The sequence below is a fragment of the Panthera uncia genome, chromosome B4 (assembly GCF_023721935.1).
Source record: "Panthera uncia isolate 11264 chromosome B4, Puncia_PCG_1.0, whole genome shotgun sequence".
Taxonomy (NCBI): Eukaryota; Metazoa; Chordata; class Mammalia; order Carnivora; family Felidae; genus Panthera; species Panthera uncia.
Genome location: NC_064809.1, coordinates 117651782 through 117674019, shown reverse-complemented (window position 1 = coordinate 117674019; position 22238 = coordinate 117651782). Strand labels below are relative to the sequence as shown.

General features: G+C 35.3%; 1 pseudogene; it reads left to right on the top strand.

The window, feature by feature from the left end:
* Window positions 1-21133: 21133 nt before the first annotated feature.
* LOC125919905 (60S ribosomal protein L11-like) lies at window positions 21134-21719 on the top strand (annotated as a pseudogene).
* The last annotated feature ends 519 nt before the right edge of the window (window positions 21720-22238 follow it).

The following is a 22238-nucleotide window of genomic DNA, read 5'->3' as shown; positions in this document are numbered from 1 at the left end:
TTCAAACTGACATTTTTTTGCACATTTTCTTTACCCTTTCTGAAATGTTTCTCTTCCTTTTGTCTTCCTGGAAAAATCCTACTCAATTCACATGATTCGGCTAAAGTGAAGCCATCCTAGTCTTCCTAAGCAGAGTTAGGGTTTCCTTCTTGGTGCTATGGAATTTTGTGCAAACTTGTTTTATATCATTTATCTTTTGACAGTTATTTGCTTGCATGCTTATCTCCCTTCCAGGATGATCAGCTCTTTCAGAGTTAGGGAGGGGTGTTTTAATTTTTGCCTCCTCTGTAGCACTTAGCATAGTGCCTAATCGTAGTAGATGGTCAGTGAAAGTTGAATGAAGTAATTGATCTAGGATACAGAGTTAGGAAACCTGTGTTGAGGTCTAGCTTTGTTTTTCCCTTTGCCTCTTGCCTTGATCAAAGCACTTGACTTATTGTTGCCTTAGGATCCTTGTGGAAAAACTGTATGTGATGAACTTCAAGGTTTCTAGGAATTTGAAAATCTTTTATTCTTTTTTTTATTAATAGCCCTAACATTGCAATTTAAAATTCATGTAAAATAAAACTATTTCCTACATTTTACTTCCTAGCCCTTACAGAAATTTGTAATTGTGTCTTCACTGTTGTTTTTTTAAAAAATCTATTCTCTATAGACTGTAGCTTTCAGAAGACAAGGATATGGCTGTCCTGTTCAGCATTGTTTCCCAGTGTTATTAGACTTACATGTGGAGACACACAGTAAGTATTTGCTGAATAAATACATCCTGACAGTAATTTTATGGATGCTTCAACGATCCAGTTGTTCTTTCAGACATTTTAGAAAAATATCTCTAATTCAAAATCCAATAACTGGAATTTGCATATGGTCCTTATCATTGATGTAATATCACTTCCGTCTGCATATTTGGAATGGTTTTCCATTTCCTGTGTGTTCAGTGCTATTTCACTCTTTTAATTACTTCATCAAAATGTCTGTCTTTCATGAGGTCTTTCTGAGTTTATCTCTTCTTCCAAGCCTCAGCAACTTAGTGTATGAGAGCTGTGGTTTATATAAGACTTTTTTTTGTGTGTGTGTGGGGGGGGGGACGAGTTTTTGTGGCTTGATAAAACACTCTTACGTTTAAATGAGTCAAATCTAAATGATTCAAATCTACAAGCTGGCTTTCCCTTGAATACATGTGAATAAAAAAGTCAAGGACTTGGCAAAGATTATTTTAGACTTTGCCAAATCCGATATTTGGAAGTGCAGTTTAAAAGTTTAACCAAATTTCAAACGTCACTAAATTTATTCCTTTCTGACTATAAGTTGCAAATTGCCAAGAAACTAAATGAAAGTGTTTTTTTCTACCATTGGATATCTTCTAAATAATCTGCAGTCTTTAAGAGTCGTCTCTTATGCCCCTGGATGTATGTCCCAATTAAAAAGTATTCATTGTTGGGGCACCTGAGTGGCTCAGTTGGTTAAGCATCTGACTTGAGCTCAGGTCATGATCTCAGGGTTGGTGAGTTTGAGCCCCACATCGAGCTCTCTGCTGTTGGCACAGAGCCTGCTTTGGATCCTCTGTCTCCCTCTGTCCCTGCCCCTCCCCCCTCTCAAAAATAATACAAATAAGTAAACATCAAAAAAAGTATTCATTGTCATTATTCCAACTTTGTGCAACAACTTCATGTCATTTATCTATCTATACCTTCTCCTTCCCTCCTTGTCTCCTCTTGTCTTCGTCTTTCAGTGCCAGAAATGGCTATGTGATTTAGGTTATAGGCTAATCCAGGGGAATGTGAAGCAGGAATAGATCTAACTCTTTCTGAGTACTATATACTTCAAAGTAGACACGTCAGATACTTGCTATGTACTAGGCATTGTGTCAAATGCTTTAGTCCTGTAATGTGTTTTATTTTTCCCATTTTACTGAAAAGGAAATTAGCACTCCTTGAGGAACAAGCAATTTTGACATCATTCAATAAAAAGCTAATCTTCGGAGGATGAATGTAGTAGGAATAAATGTTATATATTGTGTGCAGGCCCTATTAAACAACTGCACATACAGAATTGATGAGACATGACTTGGCAACAATTCTTATGGGAAGCTTATAGAATTTTGTCATGGTAAGCTCAATATAAGTAGTGATATGATTAGACTACTTTTTGGCTACATTAAAGAAACAATAGTAGCTAGAATTAGGGAGGTGAAAAATCTCAGTTTGTTTTATTCTGAATTCTGGTTAGACTGCATTTAAAATAGTTGATGTGGTTGAGGCACAGATTAAAGGGTTATGTAGATAAAATGAAATGAATTCAGACTATGAGTTTCTCAAAGGTGGGTAATGTGTCCTTGTTGTGTTCCTGGAACATAACTGTATTAGCAAAGGTTCTCCAGAGAAACAGAACCAACAGGGTGTATGTATATATAGAGAAAGAAATTTATTTTAAAGAATTGGTGATTGTGGAGTCTTGGCAAGACCAAAATCTTCAAAATGGACTGGCATGATGGAAACTTAGGGAAGGGTTACAGTTTGTCCAAAGTTGGTTTGCTGGCAGAATTCCCTCTTCTTCCTAGTAGGAGGTCAGTTTTTTTCTATTAAGGCCTTCAGCTGATTGGATGAGGCCCTCCCACATTATGGAGGATACTCTGCTTTGCTCAGAGTTGATTTAAATGCTCATTTCATCTAAAAAATACTTTCACAGAAACATCTAGAGTAATATTTGACCAAATATCTAGGTACCATGGCTTAGTTAACACATAATATTAGCTGTCACAACAGATAATCACTAAATATTTCTTGAATGAATTAATTAATAAAAATATGAGTGAAGCGTATGCAGGCAGTTGAAGGAGATGGCCATGATTAGCTGGGGAAGAAAAGACTCAAGGACGAAAATAAAAGCTATTTTTAAATGTTTGAAGAGCTTGCAGATACTAGGGATAGTGAGGGCATGGGGTGAGTTTTGAGGCAGAAAACAAGGGGATAGATAGAAATTTTATATGTAAAACAATTGAACTCCTCTTCCCATTCTTTTGCATACATTTTCAATGAGGCAGCAAATTTCTAAGTAGGAGTTCAATATATTCTTCTCTGAAAGAATTGAATGACTCGAAAGAAAAGACTTCCATATATAGGTATTTGGAAGTCCTTCAATGCAAGGTTACCTCCCAAACCAGACATCTAAAAGGAAAACCCTTGTACCAACAATTTCTTTCATACTCAACAAAGCTTGTAATCAGCATTATAGGGTTTCATTTAAAAAATAAGTAGGTGGGCAAAGATACCAATTTATCTACCATTTAGACACAGTGTTAAGTGATTTACATGTGTTATTACATTTAATCCTTACAACAGTCTTATGAGGTAAAGTATTAGTAACATCACCTCCATTTCAGATGTGGAAGCTGAAGCACAGATTAAGAAACTTGTCAATAGGTACATAGTTTGTATGTGATTAAGATTTAAATCTGACAGATGGACTGGCAAGGAGCATAGATTTGGAAGTTAAATGGAAAAAACTTCAGATTGTAATGTATCTATTATTGGGAAGAATTGAAAATAAGATCTTCATGGTTTTATTTTAAAATGTTTACTTAGGATTGGTATACTTAACATTTTCCTGAAGAGGTAATTCCAATATAAACATAACAGTTTACAGACAAGAGGCAAAATTTACTAAATATTTTGGTGATCTGATTTCTTTTTAGATTGGAACACTGATTCCCAATCTAGTATCTATGAATGCCAAGGGGAACACAAAACAATATGAATCTTTTAAAATTGTCTTCACTATTAAAGAAAACCTAAGTAAATTATATATTTACTTTTTCTAAGACTGTGCAGATGAACTAAAATATCAAGTTTATCAACTCCTTATTTTATCACTGGGTCATTTGTGACATTAAAAATGGTAGTCAGGTGGTGGATGGACATTTCTTATTTTAGTTTTACATTGCTGATTTTTTTCTCCTCTCCCTGTTTTTTTCCTCCCCTAATTAAAAAAAAAATTAATGTTTACTTATTTTTGAGACAGAGAGAGACAGAGCATGAGCATGGGAGGGGAAGAGAGAGAGGGAGACATAGAATCTGAAAACAGGCTCTGGGCTCCGAGGTGTCTGCACAGAGCCCAGTGCGGGGCTTGAACTTGTGAGCATGAGATCATGACCTGAGCCAAAGTCAGACACTTAACCAACTGAGCCACACAGGCACCCCTCCCCTGAGTTTTTAAAAAATTGGAATATAGCATATACATGGAAAAGAGCACTCAGTATAAGTGTACAAATTTATTATTGCAAAGCAAAAACAAAACAAAACAAAACAAAACCATGCAATTACCACCCAGAATAAGAGAACATTACTAACTCTCAGAAACACCCCTTGTGCTTCCTTCCAATTGGTAGTACATATTTTTATTGAAAGTGTATCTAGGAATGGTATGTCTAGATTGTAGTAGCTTTTTTTAAGAGTGGCTATACAAAATTTACACTTCTAGAAATATGTGAGTGCTTTCCATCATAACCATCATTTGGTATTGTTAGTCTTTTTCACTTAGCCATTCTAGCAGGTATATCTTTTTTCATTTGCGGTTTGCCTTTTCACTTTATTAATGTTGTCTTTGATGAATAGGAACTGTTAATTATTTTTAAAGTTTTATTTATTTGTTTTGAGAGAGAGAGAGAGCACGAGCTGGGGAAGGACAGAGAGAGAGGGAGAGAGAGAATCCCAAGCAGGCTCTGCAATATCAATGCAGAGCCTGACACAGGACTCAGTCCCAGGAGCCATGAGATCATGACCTGAGCTGAAATCAAGTTGGGCACTTAACTGACTGAGCTACCAAGGTGCCCCAGGATTTGTTAATTTTAACTAGTTCAAGGTATCAGTGTTTTTCTTTGTGGTTAGTGTTTTTTGTGTCCAATTTACGACTTTTTGCCTGCATCAAGGTTATGAGTTATTTCTTTATGTTAACTATCAGAAGTTTTATTATTCTTTCACAGTTAGATCTATTATTTATTAGGAATTGATTTTAGAAATGATGTGAGGTATATGTCAGTTTTCATTCTCCATATTGATACTCAGTTGAACCAGTACCACTTTTTGAAAAGATTATTCTTTTTCTACCACTCTACAGTGACACTTATAAAATACATATGTTCTGTTCCATTGGTCCATGTATTTATTCTCGTATAAATATCACACTATTTTTTTTCTTTCTCTAAGTTTTTGTTTAAATTCCAGTTACCATACAATGTACTATTAGTTTCAGGTGTACAATTTAGTGATTCATCACTTACATACAACATACAGTGTGCTCATCACAACACGCGCCTCCTTAGTACCCATCACCTGTTTAACCCATCACCCTACCCACCTTCCTTCGAGTAACCCTCAGTTTGTTCTTTATAGTTAAGAGTCTGTGTTATGGTCTGCCTCTCTCTTTTTTCCTTACTACGTGATGTGACGTGTGTGTGTGTGTGTGTGTGTGTGTGTGTGTGTATAGAGAGAGAGTATTACTCAGTCACAAAATAGAATGAAATCTTGCCATTTGCAATGATGTGGATGGAGTTACAAAGTATGCTGAGCAATATCATACTATTTTAACTACTATTATCTTGATGTCTGATGGTGTGCCTCTTCACATCTTCTCAAGATTCTTTTGATTTTTTTTCTTTAAAAAAAATTTTTTTTTAATCTTTATTTTTGAGAGAGAGACAGACAGAGTGCGAATGGGGGAGAAACAGAGAGGGAAACACAGAATCCTAAGCAGGCTCCAGGCTCTGAGCTGTCAGAACAGAGCCTGACATGGAACTCAAACTCACTAACCACAAATTCATGACCTGAGCCAAAGTTCAGTGCTTAACTGACTGAACCACCCAGGTGCCCCATTTTTATTTTTTCTTATATTAATTTTAGAATTAGCTTGTCAATTTCTACAAAAAATCTACTTGAGATTTTTATTGAAATTGCATTGACTCTGTAGAACAATATTGGGAAGTGGACATATTTTCAATATTTCCTCCATTAGGATGGTATATCTCTCCATTTATTTAGGTCTCCTTAAAAATTTTTTTCAGTTTTATTGAGATATGATTGACAAATATATTTTTACGTTGTCCACGTGATTTTTTATTTTTTTATTTTTATTTTTGATGTCTTTTTTTTCAATATATGAAATTTATTGTCAGATTGGTTTCCATACAACACTCAGTGCTCATCCCAAAAGGTGCCCTCCTCAATACCCATCACCCACCACCCCTCCCTCTCACCACCCATCAACCCTCAGTTTGTTCTCAGTTTTTAAGAGTCTCTTATGCTTTGGCTCTCTCCCACTCTAACCTCCTTTTTTTTTTCCCCTTCCCCCATGGGTTTCTGTTAAGTTTCTCAGGATCCACATAAGAGTGAAACCATATGGTATCTGTCTTTCTCTGTATGGCTTATTTCACTTAGCATCACACTCTCCAGTTCCATCCACGTTGCTACAAAGGGCCATATTTCATTCTTTCTCATTGCCACGTAGTACTCCATTGTGTATATAAACCACAATTTCTTTATCCATTCATCAGTTGATGGCCATTTAGGCTCTTTCCACAATTTGGCTATTGTTGAGAGTGCTGCTATAAATATTGGGGTACAAGTGCCCCTATGCATCAGCACTCCTGTATCCCTTGGGTAAATTCCTAGCAGTGCTATTGCTGGGTCATAGGGTAGGTCTATTTTTAATTTTTGAGGAACCTCCAGACTGTTTTCCAGAGTGGCTGCACCAATTTGCATTCCCACCAACAGTGCCAGAGGGTTCCCGTTTCTCCACATCCTCTCCAGCATCTATAGTCTCCTGATTTGTTCATTTTGGCCACTCTGACCGGCGTGAGGTGATATCTGAGTGTGGTTTTGATTTGTATTTCCCTGATGAGAAGCGACGTTGAGCATCTTTTCATGTGCCTGTTGGCCATCCGGATGTCTTCTTTAGAGAAGTGTCTATTCATGTTTTCTGCCCATTTCTTCACTGGGTTATTTGTTTTTCGGGTGTGGAGTTTGGTAAGCTCTTTACAGATTCTGGATACTAGCCCTTTGTCCGATATGTCGTTTGCAAATATCTTTTCCCATTCTGTTGGTTGCCTTTTAGTTCTGTTGGTTGTTTCCTTTGCTGTGCAGAAGCTTTTTATCTTCATAAGGTCCCAGTAGTTCATTTTTGCTTTTAATTCCCTTGCCTTTGGGGATGTGTCAAGTAAGAGATTGCTATGGCTGAGGTCAGAGAGGTCTTTTCCTGCTTTCTCCTCTAGGGTTTTGATGGTTTCCTGTCTCACATTCAGGTCCTTTATCCATTTTGAGTTTATTTTTGTGAATGGTGTGAGAAAGTGGTCTAGTTTTAATCTTCTGCATGTTGCTGTCCAGTTCTCCCAGCACCATTTGTTAAAGGGACTGTCTTTTTTCCATTGGACGTTCTTTCCTGCTTTGTCAAAGATTAGTTGGCCATACGTTTGTGGGTCTAGTTCTGGGGTTTCTATTCTATTCCATTGGTCCATGTGTCTGTTTTTGTGCCAATACCATGCTGTCTTGATGATTACAGGTTTGTAGTAGAGGCTAAAGTCTGGGATTGTGATGCCTCCTGCTTTGGTCTTCTTCTTCAGAATTACTTTGGTTATTCGGGGCCTTTTGTGGTTCCATATGAATTTTAGGATTGCTTGTTCTAGTTTCGAGAAGAATGCTGGTGCAATTTTGATTGGGATTGCATTGAATGTGTAGATAGCTTTGGGTAGTATTGACATTTTGACAATATTTATTCTTCTAATCCATGAGCACGGAATGTTTTTCCATTTCTTTATATCTTCTTCAATTTTCTTCATAAGCTTTCTGTAGTTTTCAGCATACAGATCTTGTACATCTTTGGTTAGATTTATCCCTAGGTATTTTATGCTTCTTGGTGCCATTGTGAATGGGATCAGTTTATTTGTCTTTCTGTTGCTTCATTATTAGTGTATAAGAATGCAACTGATTTCTGTACATTGATTTTGTATCCTGCAACTTTGCTGAATTCATGTATCAGTTCTAGCAGACTTTCGGTGGAGTCTATTGGATTTTCCATGTATAATATCATGTCATCTGCAAAAAGTGAAAGCTTAACTTCATCTTTGCCAATTTTGATGCCTTTGATTTTCCTTTTGTTGTCTGATTGCTGATGCTAGAACTTCCAACACTATGTTAAACAACAGCGGTGAGAGTGTCCACGTGATTTTTTGGAAGATGTACATGTGATTGCAATATACATATACATAAATATTTAAAATAATGTTTTATAGTGTTCTCTGCAGAGCTATTACTCATATTTCATTAGTTTTATTATGAAGTGTTTTATAGATATATATTTTAAAGTTTTTATTTATTTATTTTGAGAGAGATAATGTGTGTGCATAGGCACACGGGGTAGGGGCAGAGAGAGAAGGAAAGAGAGAGAATCTCAAGTAGTTGGTGTGAAGCCCAGTGTGGGGTTCAAACTCACAAGCTGTGAGATCGTAACCTGAGCTGAAATCAAGAGTCAAATGCTTACCTGACTGAGCCACCCAGGTGCACCCTAGTATTTTAGCTTTTTGATGTTATTATAAATGGTACCATTTAAAAACTTCTATTTTTTTTTGCCGCTGCTGCTACTGTATAAAACCAATTGCTTTTTAATTTTGATCTCAAATCCAATGATTTTACTATATTTACTTATTAATTCTAGTAATTTATCTTTATATTCTTTTGGATTTTCTACATGATAATAGCAGTTTTATTTCTTACTTTTCATTGCTTATATCTTTTATTTCCTTTTCTTTCTTGTTGCATTGACTATGACTTCCAATAAAGAGCAGTGATGTTAGTGGCATCTTTATTTGGTTTCCATTCTCAAGAAGAAAGTTTTCATTCTTTCACAATTAAATATGATGATTGCTGTAGATTTTTATTTTTTATTTATTTTTGTAGTAAAATGTGCATACAGGAAGTATGCATCGCACATTTGTACAACTCAATTAATTATAAACTTATGAACTTTATTTTTGTAGTAAAATGTGCATACAGGAAGTATGCATATCACATTTGTACGACTCAATTAATTCTTATAAACTTATGAACACATTTGTATCATAAGCACTCAGATCAAGAAATCAGCCCCTGAAATTCTTCCCTTAATTATTTGCATTTACTAGCTCCAAAGGATTACCACTCTCCTGATTTCTCAATCCCATAACTTTTTTAAAGTAGAACCTCTTTAATCAGTCTAAGACAGTTCCATTTTCTTACTAGTTTGCTAGTTTTTTTTTAAATGATGAATTGGTGTTGAATTATAGAAAGCATTTCCTGCATCTGTTGAGATGATCATATAATTTTTCTTTCTCATGCTGTTCCTGTAGTAATTTATATTGCATTACTAGAATAGACCAAACGTGATGATCCCTTTCATATATTGTAGGATTTGATTTCCTGCTACTCCGTTTAAGAGTTTTACACTCATATTCATGAGTAGGATTTGCCTTTTGTTTTGCTTTCTTGTGATATCCTTGTGCAATTTTGGTAATAATGTTATCCTGGCATCCAAAACCACATTTGGCCTTGTTTCCTATTTTTTCCATTCTGTGAAAGCATAAGTGTACTATTGGTGTTATTTCTTCCTTAAGAATTTGGCAGAATTAAGAGATTCACATAAAAAGTTGTCTCTAGGATGGGTTAGAATGGGGAGAAAATGGAGATAGGGACTTCTATTGGTTTTTGTTATAATTCTGATGTAAGGTGATGATGGCTTTGGGTTGGTGGCATGGGAAGAGAAAGGACAAATAATAGCAATATCAACATTCTGATTCATATAGCATTTTATAACTCATACATTGCTTTTATTTGATCTTTATAGTGACAGTGAGTAGAAGATTTAAAGAAAGGATGAGTTGAAGAGAACTGTATGGTTTGGCTTTTAAGTTATTGAGAGATTACAGGTGTTACTGACTTCTGTGGGGATGTCAGCTTCTTTCTTTTTTTCCTCTTGTTTAAGAAGGATTACTGAAAATGTGTATTTATTAACTTCTTCCTTGAACCACATTTCAATGAAAGAAGAAATATAAAAACAAAAATAACTCAGTGATGATGCTGGAAATCAAGAAGAATGGTCTAAGGAGACCATAATTTCCTTATTTGTAAAATGATAGGCTTAGATTAGGTGATTACTATATTTTTCAGATTTCTAAACTTCTGTTAATTATACAGGCTAATTTACAAATTCACATCTTCTTATGGTAATTTATTTCATAGAAGAGACCTGGGAGACTAAATACTAGTATCATACCTTTAACTATTTTTTAAACATTACTCTTAACACAGTACTACACTTTTGGGAAAAGGCAATGGAATAAGGAGCAATGGTGTTGAAAATGCTCAGAAAAAAATCAACTTTTCAGCCAGAATATGAGCCACGTAAATTACCTTACTGCTTGGGGCAGCAATTAAACAAATCAATGCAGTTAATCTTAATACAGTAAATCTGGGCTCAAATGTGAGGAAAATTGAGTAGTGGGGGACTGTGGCAGGGAATACAGTGAATTCTGATAAAAATAAGGAAGAATAGGTAAGGAAAAAAATGCTCCTCTTAAGTTTTATATTTCAATAAACATATGCTTGGTACTTTTCTAATAGATTCATAAAAACTATTATAGTAAAAAGTATTATAGTACAGGTTATTTTTTATTTCAAATATTTGCATTTTTCATTTGGGAAGACAAGGCACAAAGGCAAATGGCTTCAATTCCACATCAAGGGTTCTTAGGTTGCCAGCAGGAGAAAGCAACTCTAGCTAAGGAAGCAGGAAAGGAATTTATTGGGAACTTACTGGGCAGTTTACAGAATTAAAAAAAGGGCTGAAAATCAGGCTCAGGGCAGCATTAGGTGTCTAAACAGCAGGATTTTCTCTTCTTCTCAGAGCTCCAGTTCTGGGACTTGATCTTTTCATTTTTTTTTTTTTTTTTTTTTTTAGCATCCTACATTTTTATTTATTTATTTATTTATTTATTTTTAATATATGAAATTTACTGTCAAATTGGTTTCCATTGATCTTTTCATTCTTAAGCCACTCTACTTTAGATCTAAATTTTGGAAGCCATCTCCCTGGTAGAGCTTGGATTATTAAACATCCCTGTTTAAGTGATAAGAACAGCATATTGATTTATAGACCCTTAAAGAATACATACAATAGAGAAGGGAGAGTTCTCTGAAATGTAATGGAGTGCTGTTACCAAAAGAAGGAATAAATGAATTTTAGGCAACCAGAGCCCCACAAATGTTTACTATGTAGTCCAAATTGAGGGATAGTTCTAAGTAAAATAACTCCTAATTTAGATGGAATAAAGCCCTCTCCCCACCACCACCAAAACAAACAAACAAACAAACAAACAAAAACCTTTCTTTTTTGGAGGATTTCTAAGCTACTTTCTGCTTGCCTACTTTTCCAGCTTCTATTTAAAAAAATTTTTTTTAAGTTTATTTATTTATTTTGAGAGACAGAGAGAGAGAGAGAGCAAGGAAGCATGTGCAAGCAGGAGGAGAGGCAGAGAGAGAGGAGAGAGAGAATTCCAAGCACTCTCACTGTGAGTGTAGGACCTGAGGTGGGGCTTGATCTTATGAACCAGGTGATCATGACCTGAACCGAAATCAAGAATCAGATGCTTAACTGACTGAGCCACCCACGTTCCCTTCTCAGCTTCTATTGAGTAAGTAGATGACTTTATAAGTTTGCTTTATGTCAAGCCCTTTTCCCCTGCTTCTTACTTTTCTTCAGAGGTATGGTCATATGTAAACAGATTTCCAAAACCTGTGACTTGCCGCTTTCACTTGGCTGCTAAGCATTTATAGCTGCTAGGATTCCTCAACTACTCTTTTCCACACTGTCCAGGATGTCTTGGCACTGACTGTTCTGGAACTAAGACCAAGAGTGCTGGACTTCCTCAAACACTGTATATATAACTCATTCCCCCCCCCCACCCCCCAAGGTCATTTTTCATATACAGACTTGGATAAAGGTCAGTTAGGAGTATAGGAGGGCAATCCATAAAGGATGCTGGGGGTAGAATAGAAACATGGCACTAGGTAGCTCAGTTTGCTGTAATGTGAAAAATCTAAATTTGTCCCCTTTCCCACTGAAGTAGATCGTATCTTGGAGTGGAAAAATTATTACAATTGGGCAATACCCTTCCACTATGTGAAGTAAGTTTTGAATTTTATTTAAAGAATACAGGTTTGAAAGGGAAATCAATTACTTACCTGTGTAAGACACTCATGTACCTATTTGGCTCAGTTTCTCACACTAACTACTCATTAACACAGATGCTCCTTGTCTTAAATTGGGGGCACAGTGTGGTGGTGTGGGAGAGTGGAAAGATCACTAGGCAAAGTGTCAAAAGGTAGAGGCTGTGGGCTTAGCCTTAGTTATCTCTACAAATTCCAAAATTGGAGAAGAGGAGTAGAGGAAAGCTGTAGTTGCTCTCTATAGTTGCTCAGGACCTAGGCAGGTTAGAGCCAACTTCTTAGTGTCTTGAGTGCAGTCTTCTGCTTTGGGAAGTAGTGATGATATCTAAGGATGGAGACTTTCCTATTTGCAGGACACTGTCTCAGGCTTTTAAAATATATCATCTAAATCACCTGGCAAGTCTCCAAGGGAGATCATGTTACTCTCGTTTCATTTCACAGGGCAGGAAGCTGTCCACAACTGAAGAACTTGTCACATGGCCAGTAATTGCAAAATCTAAATTTAAACCCCAGTCCTATCTAACTCCAAAGCCCATGCTCCTTCTTTCTTTAAGAATTTTATAATCTATATAAGATCTGTTATTCATCTTTGTATCCAGTGTCTAATTCAGTATCTATCCCAGAGTAAGCTAGGAGCAAAGATAAGTGAATGTGAGCAAAGGCACAAGGTATGCATGCTCAGGTATATTCTACTTAATGATATATAGGCCAGTGTTTTGAACAAGGAGTATGTGAAGGAGGGTTGTGATGTTATTTTGAAAGTTAGATTGAGGTGGGATCATGAAATCCTTTGATGATTAGGTCAAAGGATTTAAAATATTTTCAACAGTCATTGTGAAACCCCTGGAGATTTTTTTTTCATAGGAAAAACGTCAAGGGGTAGCACTGTGTTTTCCAGTGTCAGGAAAAATGAGCTGGATTTTGGGGATGTTGAGATAGAGGTTCTAAGGAGGTCATTGGCAGGGCCTAGAAATACATGATTGGCTTTGGAGAGAGGTCAAGGATTGACAAAGAAATTTGAGAGGCACCCACAGAGAAAACCAGAAAAAGAAAAAAAATCACTAACCAGTCTATATATGAATGAGTGAATAAATGGTACAGCCCACAAGTAATACGGTGTTAAGTGTTAGTTCCTAACAAGGTTTGCATCTCCATTCCTTGTGACATCTGGGTGTAGGGATAGAGAATTCTGTACCATACTGTTCTTTCCATCTGGTCTAGGAATACTGGGTGAGCTCTCTGGAGACATCTGCTAAGGGAGATGAATCCAGTTTTTCTTTCTCATGTTGGCTTCTCTACCTTTACATTTTCTGTCTTTCATTCCCTTTCTCCCCTACTGGATTCTATTTTCTCACACTTATTGCTGCAGTAAAAATGTTTGGTGGCATAGTGTGAGGGAAAAATAGAATGGACTATATAGCACTTGGATGTTGAGTGGGAAGATGAAAGCAGTGTATGAGATTAATTTGTTATTCTGTATTAAAATCCTACTATTTCCCTAAACTTGAATGGTACTGTGTATATTTGATAACTGAATAGCATTCATAGTATTTAGCTGCATTAAGCAAAGTCATATGAACAAGCTAGGCTACTTAGCATTATAGAAAATTTGAGACAATTTTTAGGACCTATTTGCCTTGGCTGAATAATGGCACTCTTGTTCAGATGACTGTTAGATAAAAAGAAAAATATTTTATAGCATATGAACTGGATTCTTTAGCTGTCTTAAGTCTACCTTTGTGCTCTTTCTTATTGTCGATATTATATAAATAACACGGATGTTCTGCTTTAAATGTACCTTAGAAAATAGTTCGGTGCCAGGTTTGACTATGGAGAGTCTGTCATGTTTTTCCACTCTGAAACTTACTCTGTGGTTTTTTTTTTTTTAATACCCTTTTACAAATACAGTCCTGAAATGCTTTGTTTCCTTTTTTATGCATAAGAGCATGCTCATTGGAAGCATATTGTGTGTGAAGATTGTCAGTTGTTCAAACTTGTGCACTGATGGTGAGCTGAAAATCTTTTTTAGCCTTCTTCTTTGTAAAAATGATTTTTACAACACCACTCCACAAATATTCAGTGTTAACAGTAAAATGACTTCTAGAGCTATTAAAAAGAAGAATAAGAAAAACCCTATGTTAAAAATGAATAGTGCATTTATTTTAATCTTTGGCTTCACTCCTCCACCAGCTTCCTATTTGGCTACTTAAAAGGGTGCAGTAAAATTCCCCAAAAGTGTTAATATTTATTTCTGGAACTGCTCCAGGAGCATGTCAAAAGAATTTTGAAAAGAACATTCACTTAGGTATAACAGCTTTGGAATACATAATAAGATATATTAGTATGCTTTTAAAAGGATCATGGGTAGAGCATGAAGAATATGAAAGTGTATGAACCCCTTTATTGTTGTTCATGATTAAACCAAAATTGTTTGCATGTGAACAGATTTAATTGTTTACAAAATCTGCATAACACTATCAACAGAATGAGATGATTTGGGGGCGGGTGGGAGGCATAAGAGCTTTTAGCCTGATTATGATTCATAGATGTTCATCTAATAAATTGCTTTTCCTGAATCTGAAAGAAAAATAGCAATGAGAACAATTAGGTACTTATAGGCAACTAAAAATAATTCTATTGATTCCATATTTTTAATTATGAGTTAATCTGGGTTAGAAGAGTGACAAGACTTAGAAAATGAATAAGGTGTCCTTAGATTCTTTAGGAGGGTCAGTGACAGGGTAACTAGATATCTCTTTTTAAAGAAATTGCTCTAAAGAATTGCTTTAAAGAAATTTGATTTATTATATAAAGGATTTTTTTAAACATTGATTTTCTTAAGTGATTATATGAAACTAGGAAAGAGATCAACATAATCATTCTCTCTCTAAAAATTGTATTTGTTGTTATTTTACAGTTTATAACAATACCTCTATTTTCAGTTTCTCTTACAGGTTTCACTCTACACTGGTCAGATATGAATGGGTTTTTGACCATATGTATGGTTGTGTTTAGTGAATGTGCCTAACTATTGTGGTAGTCTTATTGCTCTACCAGTCCCATCACACATAGTTTTGAAGCCATTCTCCGTGTGTCCTCCAGAGAACTCTTTCTTTCTAGTACATAAATTTGATCATATCAGTAGACTATTTAAGATTCTTGACTTTCATGACCCCAGCCTTCTCACAGAGTCTTCCCTATGTATGTATGTCAGCAACCTTATACCTCCCTCTACTCTACCTGGAAAATAGTTTTGTTTTGTTTTGTTTTGTTTTGTTTTGTTTTGTTTTTGTCTTTAGGACAAAAAACACTTAAGCACTCATGTCCTTTTTTATGAAACCTTCTCCAGACTTTTGACAGGCTGATTGGTCCTATGTTTTTTGTCTTTTGTGTTTTCAACTGTATACGAAATAGAATTTTATCATAACACCTATGACACTTTTTTGGTGTCCATGTTTGTGTTCCTCTTCTAAACTCCAAAGAGGAAATCCCAATAAATATTAACCTTGGGGATTCAGGAACAAGAAATCATAATTCCTAGAAATTCTTGGGAATTCTTAAATCATAAGCTGTTCTTAAAATATTTCTAGCAGTCTTTATATCCTGTATTCATTATTATGAATATCTAAAATTTTGTATACTATATGAAAAATGTTAAGTTTAGTAGTATCAATAAAGAACTGCAGCCTCCAATGAATATTCAAACCCTAGAAAACACCAGTGAATAGTTAGTGGGTTTTTTCAAATAACATGACATTCAGACTTCCTACCTAGTAAAACTGAGACCACACAGAATCATGTGGCAAATGGCTAATGTAAGGACTTACTTTGCTTCCAAAACTCATAGGATTTGTATAAATTATATTATGCATATAAACACGTTAATATTTATTTTATTTTCAAGAGTGGTTCACTTTTAGCAGCAGACGGGGCCATGAACAGACACATAACTTGATGACAGCGACAAATAAGACTGACCAATTAATTAAATCATGACCATCTTTCTTTTATGTTTGCCTGCCCTGGTTCTTAGCAATGTTGACCTGAACCCTCTACTCCTTGTGTTGTGTCAGCACTTCCTACTCTTGCTGCTACCTTGATGTGTGTATATTCCTTTAACCAGTGATGTCTCCATGTTGTTAAGCTTTAATTCTCACAGCAGATTGTAATACTTTTCCTAGTTCTGATTTTCTCTATTTCTTGACTGATTTTTTTTGGGGGGGATGGGGGATTTGGAATTCAGAAAAATAATAAATTTTCTGAAAAATGCTGGAAACTCATTCTTGTATGGAAACAATCTCCAATGCCTAGTATATCAGACATTCAGTAAAATATTTTGAGATATTTCTTAAGTGAATATTACTTTGTAGTCCAAAAGCATCTAACATAGTATCTGGTACATAGAGATACTTACAATATTTTAATGATTGTATCTGTAGTTCTTTTGAATGAGGGTCATGATAAAGTCGGGCATCAGAGTTTAGATTTGGTAATTGCCACCAGAAATGCCAGGTTATCTTTTATTATTTAGGTGTCTTGGGAGTCGATAATCCTTTATTTACCTAAATTCAAAGAGAAAACTCATAAGATGTTTAAAACTCACCAAAAACTTTGTGTAATATGCTTTTGTAGATCTCCCTTTTATAGAGTTTGTTTCTATGGCCATTAATTATTTGATTATTTGCTTGATGTTTGAATTTTTTTTTAATTTTTTAAGGTTTTTATTTTGAGAGAGACAGTGAGAATGTGAGGAGGGGAGGGACAGAGAGAGAGGGATTCCCAAGCAGGCTCCACACTGCCAATGCAGAACCCAGTGTGGGGCTCGAACCCACAAAACTGTGAGATCATGACCTGAGCTGAAACTGAGTGTCAGACACTTAACAAACTGAGCCACCCAGGTGCCCCTCTTGATGTTTGACTTCTTGATTGAGCTACCTGAGGGCAGGGATTATTTCTTTTGTATTCACAGGTGTGATCTTAGAAGGTACTGGTTAACCACAGTATATGCATGGAATAGGCAGTTTATTTAGTATTTATTGTATGCATAAGTGAATGAAGAAGATGGCAATGTGAATGAAGAATAATACCCCAGGATGTGAGCCTCTTTTACTGAGATCCCTGAGAGATTCTGAAGAACACAGTTTGAAAACCACTACTATATTCCTTGATACAGGCTGAATAAATATGTCACATGGTCTTGCAAAAGATTTTCTCTCTGAAGGACTGGTATACCTTTTACCCTGTCTGTTTTAGTAACATGTGTTGTTATAAGAAATAGTGCATTATTAATATTGTCATTGATCCTATTATTTACTTCCTTGTGACCTCTTTAGAAAGAGCGTTTCACCCCTTTCAACTTACTGAATAGTTTTTGCTTAAATATTGATCCAAGGATATCATGATACAATGTTCTTCTAAATTCTGAAGGTTAAAAAAATTCCTTATTTAGATTTTTAGTATCTCCTCCTTGTTTAGTGTAACTAGTTTTGTGGGATGGAATAGTAGATATATTAATACTTGGGATGTTTTACTTATGTCCTGATTTCATCGTGGTATCAAGTGGGGGTAGGGTGAAGGCAGAAAACTTAATTTGGAAAAGTTGAACCAAAGGCGGTTAAATGCCAGAAAAAGGCATCTAATCTTCTGAATAGATATTTTAGATAAGAATTCCCTGAACATGTTATTGTTGAGACTTTCCTCAACTTGTTTTCTCTGTTTCTAACACTGAAAACCAAGCTAACATACTAGTTTTCTGTATTCTGATGATTCCTGGGGTGATCAAGATAAAAAAATCCAGTTCAGTTCCATACGGGACTAGTTTCTGGAGCTGGAAAATGTAGAGGTGGAAAGCAGCTACTCAGTCAGAATATGTGGTTGTTGTCATGGAAAACTAAAATTTATGCTTAGAGTGAAAATGTAGATGTTTCATTAGTACAGATTTTTATGGAAAGTCAAACAAAAAAGAACTAGAACGGAAGAGCATATTATCAGATCTTTTGTACTGTTTAATTTTGATTGGATTTTTATCAGGTGTTTTTTATTTCTTTTAGTTGTGGGGAACTTGATCTAGTATTTATATTTGTGGCTGATTTAGAGTATATTGAGCTAGCTAAGAAGAATTTTCCCCATATGTATTTGTCAAAAGCAAATAAAGCTATCAGTTTTGAACTTGACAACACAGTCTTCACTGAAAAAGAGCAATCAAACACATTTAATCTATTCATACAAACTGAATTCTATCCCTTGAGTCACTTAACATAATTAGGATATTTCTGCTTAGGATTGTAAAATGCTTCCACTATTTTGTAAGGATTTAAAAAGGAAGACAAAGGAGTGGCTCAGTCAGTGAAGCGTCTGACTCCTGGTTTTGGCTCAGGTCATGATCTCAGGGTTTTGTGAGTTCAAGCCTGGTGCAGGGCTCTGTGCTGGCAGCACAGAGCCTGCTTGGGATCATCTCTCTCCTTCTCTCTCTGCCCATCCCCCACTCACACTGTCTCTGTCTCTTTCAAAATAAATAACCATAAAAAAGGGAAGACAAAAATACCTATTTATAAAAACCTAGAATTATTGATGTCTTTTGTGTATTGAAAATTTGAGTTAGATGATAGAGAATTTGGTTTACTTTGAAGTTATACATTTAAAATAAATGCTATAGCATGAAGATGGGACTTTCAAGTTACTAGGGGACTTAAGATAAATTTTAGAGAAAAGAAAGAGTTTATAAGAATAACTCCCAAGATAAGTGGTATTTTTTAATCTATATTTTTATATTGAGGGGAGGGAGTAGAAAAGAAAACCCCTATACTAGGCCCTACTAAGTGGCAGCTTCTTGTTCCATAGGATTAAGCAGTCTACATATTTAATGCAATCCCTATCAAAACCCCAACAGCATTTTTCACAGAACTAGAACAAACAATCCTAAAGTGGATATGGAGCCACAAAAGACCCCGAAAAGCCAAAGCAATCTTGAAAAATAAAAGCAAAGCTGGAGAAATCACAATCCCAGATTTTAAGATATACTACAAAGCTGTAGTGATCAAAGCAGTATGGTACTGGCACAAAAATAGACACATAGATCAGTAGAACAGAATAGAAAATCCTAAAATCATGATTAGGTGGTCAGTTAATCTTCAACAAGACAAAAATATGCAGTGGGAAAAAGTCTCTTCAACAAATTGTGCTGGGAAAACTGGACAGCTACATGCAAACTAATGAAACTGGATCACTTTCTATCACTTTCTTACACCATACAGAAAAATAAACTCAAAATGAATTCAAGACCTAAATGTGAGACATGAAACAATAAAAATTCTAGAAGAGAGCACAGGCAGTAATTTTTCTGACATTGGCCATAGCAACATATTTCTAGATATGTCTCTTGAGGCAAGGGAAACAAAAGCAAAAATAAACTATTGGGACTACATCAAAGTAAAAAGCTTCTACAGCAAAGGAAACAATCAAGAGGATTAAAACTGGGAAAAAATTTGAAACTGACATATCCAATAAAGGCTTATTTGCTCAAATATTTAAAGCACTGATACAGCCTAACACCAACCCCCCCCAAATAATCTAATTAAAAATGGGCAGAAAACACAAACAGAAATTTCTCCAGAGAAATGGCCATTGAAATGGCCAACAGACACATGAAAAGATGCTCAGCATCGCTCATCATCAGGGAAATGCAGATCAAAACTACAATGTCGTATCACCTCACATCTGTCAAAATGGCTAACATGAACAACACAAGAAACAACAAGTGTTGGTGAGGATGTAGAGAAAAAGTGACCTTTATGTACTGTTGTTGATGGGAATGAAAACTGGTGCAGCCACTGTGGAAAACAGTGTGGAGGTTCCTAAAAAAATTAAAAATAGAAGTATACGATCCAGTGATGCCACTACTGGTTATTTACCCAAAGAATATGAAAACACTAATTTGAAAAGATATATACACCGCTGTGTTTATTGCAGCATTACTTATAATAGCCAAATGATTAAAGCAGCTCAAATGACCATGGATAGATGAATGGATAAATGCTGCAAAAGATATCAACCATATATCATATAACCTTACTGAATCTGTAAGAAACTGTACTTGCAGTGAAACCAGTGAACCTAAATCACTGTTGATAATATGGGTGTCACTTATAACACAATTATTAAGAAATGTTTCTGAAATGTCATAAAGAGGAAATAATACTGTAGCATTAAAGTTCCACATTATTTGATCAAGACTTTAGGGTCAAAGTAAGAAGAGAAAGATGCAAATTATGCTTTGTTAAGGATGAATATAGTTATAACCTAATTCTTGACATCAATAAGAAATACAGGTTTAATGTATTTGTAAAAACAAAAGGACTAATAATAGAAATAAAATGTTAAGGAAAAGTTTTGAGAAAGGAATAAAGAAATGAAAAAAGCTTGATTACAAAAACTAAAGAAAGAGTACAAAGAACAGGAAAGGATAATAATGACTAGGTAAAATTCAGTCACAGGAATAATACCAAATGTGAACACATTAAAAGACAAAGCTTTTCAGATTTTATACCAAAAAAAGCCAACTGCAGTTATGACTGTTTTTAAGAGATGTGGCCAAGATAAAATGACAGAAATAGAAGGAAAAAAATGGATAGCCAACACTATACCAGTTAAATGAAAAGAAAGAGAATGCTTAGGGAGCAATATTAATAGCTAACAAAATTCAAGATGAAGAGCATTATATAACATTAAACTGTAATTTTTTGGTAATAAAATATGTAATCCATAAAGATGATACATCATTCTTTTGCTTAACTGAAAAACGTAACAAAACTTATGAAGCAAATTTAGAAATACAAAGAAAATTTGGTTACAGTTCAATCACAGACTTTCTCTTCCTGTTCTCCACCATGGTGCAGGGTCAAGATGAAAAGGATAACCTCTTGCAGGAACTTTGCATCTGCAAGCTTTGCCTCAACATCTGTGTGGGGGAGAGTGGAGAGAGACTGATCCTGGTGGCTAAGGTGCTGGAGCTGTTTACAAGACAGACCGCTGTGTTTTCCAAACCTAGATGCACTGTTAGGTCCCTTGGCATCAGGAGAAATGAAAAGATTGCCATCCTTCATAGTCTGTGGGGCTAAGGCAGAAGAAATCCTGGAGAAAGGTCTAAGGGTGAGGGAGTTGGCGTTAAGAAAAAGTAACTTCTTCAGTATTGGAAACTTTGGTTTTGGGATCCAGGAGCTCATGTCTCTGGGGATCAAATATGACTCAAGAATTGGTATCTATGGCCTGGACTTCTTTGTGGTGCTGAGTAGGCCAGGTTTCAGCATCACAGACTAGAAGCTCAGGACAGGCTGTGTTGGGGCCAAACATAGAATCAGCAAAGAGGAGGCCGTGCACTGGTTCCAGCAGAAGTATGATGGGATGATGGGATCATCCTTCTTGGCAAATAAATTACTATTTCTATATAAAACATCAGTAAAAACTTTTCAGTGAAATGTGGAAAAAAAAAGTTCAACCACAGTGATATACTGTGTATGGTAACATTTCTTAGATTATGATGATGAAGTAGAAAAGCTAAGGGTATAGATGGTATGAATTATGCAATTAGTAGTTTTAAAAATATACATCTCACCTTTAAGAACAGAGAATATACTTTTTAGTGCTTATGTAACAGAAGAAAATTACATACTCGTTTTTAAAGAACATCTAAATAAATTTGAAGTTGAATAATTATTCTCTCTGACTATAATGTGGTAAAACTATAAACACATCATTAAGAGACAACAAATTTAAGCACTTATAAATTTAAAAGCAAGCACTAATTTTCAGGGTGAAAAGGAAATCAAAAGTGAATTTTATAAAGTATATATATAATAATTGAAATTAAAATATGACTTGTCAAAACCTAAGTGATATGGACAAAACCTTACTCAGTAGAAAAGTGATAGCCTGTTATGCTTTTGCTTTCAAATAGGAAAGAATAAAATAAGCATTCAACTAAAGAGCTAGAAG